Source organism: Delphinus delphis, chromosome 11 (genome assembly GCF_949987515.2).
Source record: "Delphinus delphis chromosome 11, mDelDel1.2, whole genome shotgun sequence".
Classification (NCBI taxonomy): Eukaryota; Metazoa; Chordata; class Mammalia; order Artiodactyla; family Delphinidae; genus Delphinus; species Delphinus delphis.
This window is the reverse complement of record NC_082693.1, coordinates 95,896,237-95,906,653: the sequence shown is the minus strand read 5'-3', so window position 1 is coordinate 95,906,653 and position 10,417 is coordinate 95,896,237. Positions and strand designations below refer to the sequence as shown.

General features: G+C 49.8%; 1 long non-coding RNA gene across 1 annotated transcript; it reads right to left on the bottom strand.

Annotated features, from left to right (window-relative positions):
- Window positions 1-4,184: 4,184 nt before the first annotated feature.
- On the bottom strand, window positions 4,185-9,558 carry LOC132433362 (uncharacterized). The gene is made up of 4 exons (XR_009521128.1): window positions 9,195-9,558; window positions 8,876-8,994; window positions 8,219-8,346; window positions 4,185-4,963 (listed from the first exon to the last, which is right to left on the bottom strand). It is a non-coding gene; the product is annotated as an uncharacterized lncRNA (long non-coding RNA).
- Window positions 9,559-10,417: the final 859 nt, after the last annotated feature.

The following is a 10,417-nucleotide window of genomic DNA, read 5'->3' as shown; positions in this document are numbered from 1 at the left end:
TGCTGCCTGAAGAGCCCAGAAACGAACCCTTACACTTATGGTCAATTGATTTTTTTCTAAGACGATTCAATGGGGAAAAAATAGTTTTTTCAACATATGGTGCTAGAAAACTGGATATCCACATGCAAAAGAATGAAGTTGGACCCCCCTTCTCACACCATATATGAAACCCAATTCAAAATGTATCAAAGATCTCAATGTAAGAGCTGAAACCGTAAAACTCTTAGAAGAAAACAGAGGATTTATTCGTTACAATTTTGGATTAGGCAATGGTTTCTTAAACATGACACCAAAAGCACAAATAACTAAAGAAAAAAATAGTTAAATTGGACTTCATTAAAATTAAAATTTGGAGGGAATTCCCTGGCAGTCCAGTGGTTCGGGCTCTGCACTTTCACTGCCAAGGGCCAGGGTTCAACCTCTGGTCAGGGAACTAAAATCCCGCAGGCCGCACAGCGCAGCCAAAAAAAATAAAAAAACTTAAGTGTTTTTTTTTAATGTTTCAAAGGACACCATCAAGACAGTGAAAAGAGAACCCACAGAATGGAATCAATGATTTATCAATCGTATATCTGATAAGGGACTTAATACCTGGAATATATAAAGAATTCTTACAACAAAAAAATTTAAAAATGGACAGTGGATTTGAAAGGCATTTCTCCAGGAAAGATATACAATGACCAAAAAGCACATTAAAAGATGTTCAACAGGGCTTTCCTGGTGGCACAGTGGTTGAGAGTTCGCCTGCCGATGCAGGGGACACGGGTTCGTGCCCCGGTCTGGGAAGATCCCAAATGCCGCGGAGCGGCTGGGCCCGTGAGCCATGGCCGCTGAGCCTGCGCGTCTGGAGCCTGTGCTCCACAGCGGGAGAGGCCACAGCAGTGAGAGGGCCGCGTACCGCAAAAAAAAACAAAAAAAAAAGATGTTCAACATCATTAATCACCAAAGCCACAGTGAGACACCACTTCACACCCACTAAGATGGCTATAATCAGAAAGACGGACAATGACAAGTGTCAGAGAGATGTCATACATTGCTGGGGGAACGTAAAAACGGTGCAGCGGCTTTGGAAAACAGTCTGTCAATGCCTCAAACAGCTAAGCATAGAGTTACCGCATGACCCAGAAATTCCCTTCCCAGTTATACACCCAAGAGAACTGAAAACACATATCCACGTAAAAATATGTACGTGGATGTTCATAGCAGTACTATTATTATAGCCAAAGGCTTTAACAACCCACATATCCATCAGCTGATGCATGGATATATCCATACAATGGAATATTATGCAGCAATAAAAGGGAGTGGGGTACTGACACGTGCTACAACATGGGTGAACCTTGAAAACATGCTGAGTGAAAAAAGCCAGACAGAAAAGGCCACATATCATATGATTCCATTTATATGGAGTGTCCAGAACAGGCAAATCCAAAGAGACAGAAAGTAGATGAGTGGCTGCCAGGGGCTGAGGGAGGAGGGAATGGGAGTGACCGCTGATAGGAATGGCAGCTCTTTTTGGAATGATGGAAATGTTCTAAAATTAGTGATGACGGTTGCCTAATTCTGTGAATATACTAAAAAAAAAAATCACTGGGCAAATGTTATGGTGATAATAATAATATTATTTTAAATATATAATTTAGATTTTATATATTATATATATATTTACTTTAGTTATTTATTTTGGTCCCATGGATAAGGGGCCTAACACGGTCCCCTGGCAGTCCCAGCTTCCAATTCAGTGGAACCATTGTTCTGTCCACTGTTGGAAGCATTTCCCCTTGCAAGTTTCAGGAACAGGAAACAAAAATTCCATGAGTGGTTACTGGGTGTAGTCATGATTCCTCACTGTGTGTTCTGTTGCGGGATATGCTGGCCTCTGATTCAGCACATACGCTTTATCCTCTAAGTGAGGACCCCATTTTTCAGGGGTTGCCTCCCAACTAGGGACATACCTTGAGTCTTCAGTAGGTCACGCCCCATATTCTTGGACCAGCTGTTTCTGGGTGGTGAAGTACCTTAGAGACAATAGCTTAATAAAGGCTCACTCTGCCCTGGAGGATCCCTTGCTGGGTTGTGGCTGAAGTGTGCCCAGCTGTGCTCTCCAATGCTGCTGAGAAGGGCCCGTGGCAGAGGAAGGGCAGGGGGAGCAGCAGCTTTGACCCCAGCTTGGTCTAAAGCCACGAGATGTGACGCCCACCCCACTCCCAGCTGAAATTTTCAGGAAGAGTTCATTTTACTGGAGTCTGGGAGGAAACGACAAGGATTGAGTAGTGAAGGCTGAGAGAGAGATCATTTTACCACCAAGATCCTGCAAGATAATATTCAAAGTGAAAATAATGAGGACTTCCCTGGTGGTCCAGTGGCTAAGGCTCCGCACTCCCAATGCAGGGGGCCCGGCTTCGATCCCTGGTCAGGGAACTAGATCCCACATGCTGCAACTAAACATCCCACATGCCGCAACTAAAGTTCTATAAAAAATGAAATAAATTAATTAAAAAGAAAAAAGAGGGCTTCCCTGGTGGCGCAGCGGTTGAGAATCTGCCTGCCAATGCAGGGGACACGGGTTCGAGCTCGGGTCCGGGAAGATCCCACATGCCGCGGAGCAACTAAGCCAGTGCGCCACAACTACTGAGCCTGCACTCTAGAGCCCGCGAGCCACAACTACTGAGCCCACGCACCGCAACTACTGAAGCCTGCGCACCTAGAACCCATGCTCCGCAACAAGAGAAGCCACAGCAACGAGAAGCCCGCACACCGCAAGAAGAGTAGCCCCCGCTCACTGCAACTAGAGAAAGCCCGCGCACAGCAACAAAGACCCAATGCAGCCAAAAATAAATAAATAAATAATTTTTAAAAAAATGGTTGAAAGGATACATTTTATGTTATGTATATTTTACCACAACCAATTTTTTGTTTTTGCTTTGTCTTTTTTTTGGGCCACGCCACGCGGCATGCAAGATCTTAGTTCCCCGACCAGGGATGGAACCCGCGCCCCCTGCAATGGAAGCACAGATTCTTAACCACTGGACAGCCAGGGTAGTCCCCACAATTAATTTTTGTAAATCATAATAAAAAGGAGATGGGAAATGTGAGGCAAGGTCAGGAAGCACTATGGCGAAGTCAGTGGCTGAACTTGAAAGCCATGCAAAAGATGTGTGTCAAGTTTGTGCTTAAAAGATAGAAATCCCGGGCTTCCCTGGTGGCGCAGCGGTTGAGAGTCCGCCTGCCAATGCAGGGGACACGGGTTCGTGCCCCGGTCCGGGAAAATCCCACATGCCGTGGAGCGGCTGGGCCCGTGAGCCATGGCCGCTGAGCCTGTGCATCCGGAGCCTGTGCTCTGCAACGGGAGAGGCCACAACAGTGAGAGGCCCGCATACCGCAAAAAAAAAAGGATAGAAGTCCTGAACCTAAATTTCCTCAAATTTCAGGGAAATCGAAGCACCTCCTTATTTGCCTTTAGCAATCCACTGTTTTAATAGCAGCATGGAACTCTCTTATAACAAAACCTTTCTTGGTTTGAAAGAACACAGCTGACTCCAGTGAATAATTTTCTATTAAATGGAGGAGGGGTGATGATGATGACAATGGTGATGATTCATTTTCCAGCCCTTATTCTCAGCCAGGCACTCTCATAAGCACTTTATACATGTTAACTCATCTAATCCTCACACTCACCCTTTGAGGAAGGGTGTACATTGACCCCACTTTGCAAGATCTGGAAGCACCTTCTAAGTCAGGATAATTCATTTGTAGTCAATGCCATTTTTACATTGGTCTTTAACCAATTTCCACTTCCTCCATGTTTGGCCAGTCTGACTCCTGACAAGCCATGCCAGGTGTGCCCGTCCAGATACAAGCACCCCATCAGAAAGAGGCCAGCATGGGGACTGTGCCCCTGGAAACAGCTACCTGGCTTCCCTGCCCTCAGACCTCTGTCCTCAGCCGATGCTGCCCTGTCACCCTCTCCTCCATTTCTGCCACTGCCTGAGCCTCGCCATGGCTAGGGCTCCAGGCTCCATGCCCTGGTAACCCCACCTCCCCTCTCACTTCTGATGTCATCTCCGGTAAGCCCTGGGCCTCCCCATTCTGTTCCCTGTCCCAGGAAAGTCTCTACATGCCCAAAAACCTCAGACAAGCCAAATATACCTGAATATTTCTTCACCAGGAAACTCCACATCCTAACCACGCTGGATAAAAAAGCTTTTTTTTTTTTTTTAAATCAGAGTTCATAAAACCCCCGATGACTCTGCGATGTTTTGGTAGAGAAAAAAACAAACAAAAAGCAACATTTCACAAAATGGATTTCTGGCCATTGCAAAATGATGATAAACTGTCCCAACTTCCCAGAAAGACTGAAAGGAAGATTCATCTGCAATCAGCTTCTTACTTTCCATTTGGGTTTTAAATGCAATCCCACCCCCAGTTTGATTACAGAAATTCAGAACTCAGATTGAGGGAGAATATTCACACGAAGAAGAAAAAGAGATGAGCATCCAACGCAGAGCCAAGAAACTGCTGGAAGCCCTCAGCCCAGCCCAACCCTTTCCCATCACAAAGCCACAGAATTTCAGGACTGGGAGGAACTGTAGACCTACCGGCCCAGCTGTTACATCCCTGGATAAGCACTTGCCCTTCCATTTGGATTGTCTATAAATTACTGTACAATCTGAGATGTGGAAACAAACACTGAAATTAACAATGACTTAAAGAAGGTAGAATTTTAGTTCTCTCTTAGGTAAGAGGCCAGAGGTGTGGGGGGGGAGGCGGTCAGGGCTCAAGGATTTAGCTGCTCCCCAAAGTCATTCAAACACCTCAGGCTTCTGCTGCCCTGTCTGTCCCTCCACACTCAGCTTTCATCTCATGGTCCAAAGCAGTCGCTCCAGCTCCGGCCATTGCACCCATAGTCAGCCAGCAGACCTGACCCAGAGATCACTCCCATCACTTCTGTTCTGAAGGGGAGCTGGGGAAAAAAAAAAAAAAAGCAGTTGTTATTTGGGAAGCCAGGTGCCCAGCTAAAATGTCTACTGCTACATAAGATAGAGAAATGGGTATTGGGGAGGGACTGGCCACGTCTGCCGCAGAGGGCTCCTAGGGGAAAATGCAAGTCATTCTGTGGCACAAATTTCCAGAATGAGTTGTGCTGAAACATAATGAATGTCACATTTTGTTTTATTTGGAACTCGCTAGCATCTTGGGCACAGTTCCACTTTGTTGTTAATGTCAAAATTGCATCTCAAGAAAAACTGTAATGACTAGTGGACTTTGCTGCTAGTTCAGAGGGTGGGCTCTGGAGGCAGACTGCTCAGGTTTGATTCTGGGCCCTCTTCCTACAAGCCAAATGGCTTTGGGCAAATTACCTACCTGTTTGTGACTCAGTTTACACATCTGTAAAATGGGGATAATCATTGTTCCTGCCTTACTTGACTGTTGTGAGATTGCATGTGGGAGTACCCAGCACCATACTGGGGACATAGGAAAAGCTTGATAAATGCTAGTTGTGGTAGTTAGTCTCCAAAGATGACTCCAAACAACCCCTACCCTCTCTGTACACATATGCCCCTCCTCCATCAAGATGTGGAGCTTACCTGTAACCCCTTGAGTCTGGGTTGGGACTAGGACCCAGTGGAAGTGACGGCCACTCTGGGCCTGACCTTTAAGGAAACAGGCAGCTTTCACTTCCTCCCTCTTGGAACCCAGATGCCATGCTGTGAGGAAGCCCAAGCAGCTGCATGGATAGGCCCACATGGAAGGCAACTAGGCTCCCAGCTCACCCACAGTCTCCACTGAGATCCCAGCCTTGTGAGTGAGCCATCTGGGAAGTGGATATTCCAGGTAGTCAGCTATCCCAGCTGATGCCATGTGCAGCTGAGAGATGATCCTGCCGAGCCTATGCAATTGCAAACTGTGAGCAAAGAAATGACTGTTGTTTTAAGCTACTAAATTTGGGGGGGGGGGTGTTTTTATGCAGTGATAGATGACCAGAAGGCAATTTGATATGTAGAAGTAGGCTGCTATTGAAATAAAAACTTTAGGGACTTCCCTGGTGGCGTAGTAGTTAAGAATCTGCCTGCCAACGCAGGGGACATAGGTTCGATCCCTGGTACGGGAAGATCCCACATGCCCTGGAGCAACTAAGCCCGTGCGCCACAACTACTGAGCCTGCGCTCTAGAGCCCGAGAGCCACAACTACTGAGCCTGAATGCCACAACTACTGAAGCCTGTGCACCTAGAGCCCATGCTCCACAACAAGAGAAGCCACTGCAATGAGAAGCCCGCGCACTTCAATGAAGAGTAGCCCCTGCTCGCCACAACTAGAGAAAGCCCGTGTGCAGCAATGAAGACCCAATGCAGCCAAAATTAATTAATTAATTAATTTAATTTAATTAAAACTTTAAACATGTGGCATTAGTTTGGGAACCAGATGGCAGGAAGGGCCTAGAGGAAACTGTGAAAGCTTAAAGAAGAGTGAGGAGAGTGCTATTGGATGATGAAGAAAATAGGACCCCAGTTATGTAGCTGAAGTGGGATAAAAGCAGACGCTTGTTTTAATCCCCTCCTATTCACCTCTTTGGTGAGAGAGGGATCCCCCACCTGAAGGTGGTGGGAATGGCTGAAAACACAACACCCAACACTGGACAGATGAGACAGCAATCTGTTTATGCATCATATATACTCACAGCCCAGGGAAAGAGGACACTGCACACCATGCAGACCCACACCTAACTTGCCCTCAGGAACAGTGTGAACAACCAGGGGCAGGGAAGCCAGGCTCTGTAGTATCAAGAGGGTGAGGTGCCTCTGGTTCCCATGGGCGGACGTGATGGGGTTTGTTGGTATAATTCCTCGGGCTGCCAGGAGGCTGAAACCCGCTTCACAGGGATAAGCAGGAATTGTACCAGGTCCGTGGGACAAGGTGGGTTGTTTAGCTAGGGGACCTTATCCACGGGAGCAGAGTTCCTGTGCAGGGGACTTGCTGTCAGGCCATTTGAGGTTCTCCCAATTTCACCAGAAGTCAAGGCTGTACATAATATGGGGCCTAAATTTTAGTCTTTATACCACAGTGCTTAGCAAAACCGGTGGCTGTGGTGATGTGAAAGATAGAAGAAGTGTCCAGTGACCACGTAGGTCTGGTTAAAGTGACTACCAGGCAGAATGTTGAAAATGCCCGGTATCCTCTTCTAACTATTATGTATTTCATTTCTTTAGGAATGAGGTTGTCAGGATGAACATTTGCAAAACAATCTTGGCTGTCTTTGAGCCGAGGACAGAGCCTGGCGTGCTGCTTATCTGCCTTATTATTTGAACGAATGCATTCTGGTGCCTCTGTCCTGCCACAGGTCCTGTGTCAGTTTCAGCAAGTTCTTCACCTGCAAATAGTCTGCTTCTGTGAACAGTTTATTTAAGCAGAGCAAGTGACTGGAGCAATAAGCAGGGCACCTGGGGAGCCGAGATGACCAAAAGGTACCAGAAGGTAGTTTTTCCCAGGCAAAGTTAATTTTTTCTGCTTCAACTGCCATAATATTGTTTCCCAGAGGAAACGGTCAGTGATGTCAAATAGGGGACGCAGAGGGCTCAGGGGCTGGTCGCTCTGAGGTTCCTCCAGGGAGCCAGTAGGCATGCAGGAAGTGGGCAGGTGAGGCTGCCACAGGTCCAGTTCACTATGCAGGTTTTCTCACCCACGTTTTCTTGTTTAAGTCACACACCCACCTTACTAAGTTGTCATAAACATTCCCATTTTAGACATGAGGTTATTGAGGCTCAGAGAGGTCATCAAGATTTGAACTCCTGTCTCTCTGGGAATAAAACTCATGCTCTTTCAACGACACCAGGGAGTCCCAAGCTGTCTCCCAAAGACCCTGCCCTGTGACTACCCAGGGGACCCACCAGAGTCCCCGATCTCAGATAGGAATGAAAACAGACTACGTGGCAGATCCCATCCTTTGCGTGTTACAGTGCACAAACCTGCAAAGCTCATCTGTGTCAATGAGCAGGGGGTGGGGTGTGGACACCCCCAGACCCCACTCGGACTTGGGCCAGACCCTCTCTTCACAGGGCACTTTTGCAGTGTCACTCATTCAACTATATCGTGGACTACCACGCACCAGTCCCTGCCTGGGGCCAGACTGCCTGGGCCTGAATCACATGCAGCTGTGTGATGCTGAGTAGGTGGCCTCAGTTTCCTCATCTGTGGAATGGTGGTAATACAGACACCTACCTCCCAGAGTGGTCGGAAGGAATGGATGATTTAAGGTGTATTGCACGGTGTCAGGCATATAGCAAGCACTCTCCTTTCGTTATCATCATCATCATCTGATGAATAGATGAATGGAATTCATTGTAAAACTGTAAGATAGACAGGAAAGGCTATAATTAACCCCGTTTTATAGGTGAGAAAATTGAAGCTCAGAGGCATTAAAAAGGTTGCAGAGACAGAATGGGTACAATTATTCTTATTTTACAGATGAGGAAACTGAGGCTCAGGGAGATAAGTAACAAGTTCAAGGTCAAAGTCAGTGTCAAAGGCAGGCCTAAATGCTCTGGCCCAGGCTCCCCCTCTGCCCTCAGTAATATCCCCCTCTTTGGAATTCTGCACTAACACAGCAGGATTTCACAGAGGGCACAGGTAGCCCTCGTCATCAATGGCCAAGAGGACAGGTGGCCTGAGACGGTATAGGTCCTGCAGTAGCTTGTATCTTCCAGCCAAATCTGCCCGTGGCCTCACCCGTTCAGGTCTCACCTGCTCAGGTGCTGCAGGAAGTCCCCTGGAAAATGTTGGCTCAGGAACCCCCCTCCCCCTCTCCCACTGGGCTCAGCACCTGTGCCTGCCCAGGTGGATGGAGACAGGGGGGCTGGACTTGGAGACCCGCAGTACCTCACCCTCAGCTGGCTGGATCAGAGGGCCCTGGCGCTCTGCCTGAATTGCACCATTATTGCTTCCTTTGGGTTTAAGGTGGTATGTAGCCGGAACTTCCTCACGAAGCAGAAATTACCCTGAGGGGAGACAATTAAGAGTTCTTAAAGAAAGGGAGGGGCTGGGTGTGTTTCTCGATTTTTAGTGAAAGGAAGTAATTTGTTTTGAAGGGAGGGTAGTGGAAAGGGATGGAAGAAAGTTCCAGAGTGTGGAAGTTGGAGGGGGCGTTGACTGGCACTTATGAGAGGTTTGGGGGAGACTGCTGTTAAGAAGCGCTCACGTGGATTAAGCATGTTCTTTTGCTAGGCTCTGTCCTCAGCCCAGACCTGCGCGACCTCATTGAACCCGCCAGGTGGAGACGCCTAGCGTTGAGCCCTCCACACGGCCCGCCCCGCGGACGCCAACTCGGCCTCCATTCAAGCGCTTCATCCAACAACCTCTGGAGCCCCTGGGGCGCAGGAGAACTGGAGGGACAGGGCTAGAAATGCTGAGTGCAGCGGGGAATAAACCGGAGAAACGAAGGCGAGGGAAGGAGCTGGAGACACAGAGGATTATCGTGAGCGCTGGAGGCTCGGTGCTGCCGCCTTGAGGCTGCGCGGGGGACCCAGACGGAGGGCCCGGAGGCTCCAGGGGACACCCGCCGCCCCCCGGGGAGTCTGCGGGCGCCCTCGACCACAGCCACGGGGGTGGGGACGCAGGTCTCGGCAGGCGGACCCCCGACCCCTCACCAGAGCCCCGGCCGGCCTCTCCCACCCTGGGTTTTCGGCGCTCCCAGCATCCCCAGCTCTCCCACCTCCGGGCGCTTGTTCCAGCTGTGCCCTCTGCCTGAAACACTTCCTCCATGCATTAAGCTCCTTGTCCTCCCAGGCCTCCCCAGGCAGCCCCCCTGGCCGTGAACCCCGCCCCTGGCCAGAATTTCTGCTCCTGCCTCCAGTTTCCCCGGAGCCCCACAGCCCTCGGGTACAGCGTCCTCTCCTCCCCACCGAGGGGTCCGCAGGGCTCCGATGGACAGACGCCGAATGAACTGGAATATCTGGAGCAGCGGAGACGCAGGGCGTGGTGGATAAGCGCCAGCGGACTCGCACACCCGCCTCCCAGGGCCGGCTACGTGGCTGAAGGGACAGCAGGACCTGGCGCGGGCGCAGGGAGCCTTTTCCTGGCCCGAGGACGCCCCCTGGGGGCCGGAGCCTCCCAGCAGGTACGTTCCCTGGCTCGGCGCGCCCCCGCGTCTGATCCTCGACCCCCGGCGCCTCTGAGAGCCTCCCCCCACCTCTCCCCAGGGTCCTCCTGGTTTGGGAGGACCGACTGTATCGATAGATCTGTGAGTCAGAGGGTGCGCCTCCTCTATGAATACCCGCGCGACGAGAAGGAGCGGGCGGGAGGGCAGATCCGAATCAGCACCGACCCGGCCTTTCGCCCCGGACTCCCCCTCCTCTGGGTGACACGCGCACACTGTGCGCACACACGCACGCTCCGGGTGCACACGCTTGACGCACGGCCTAC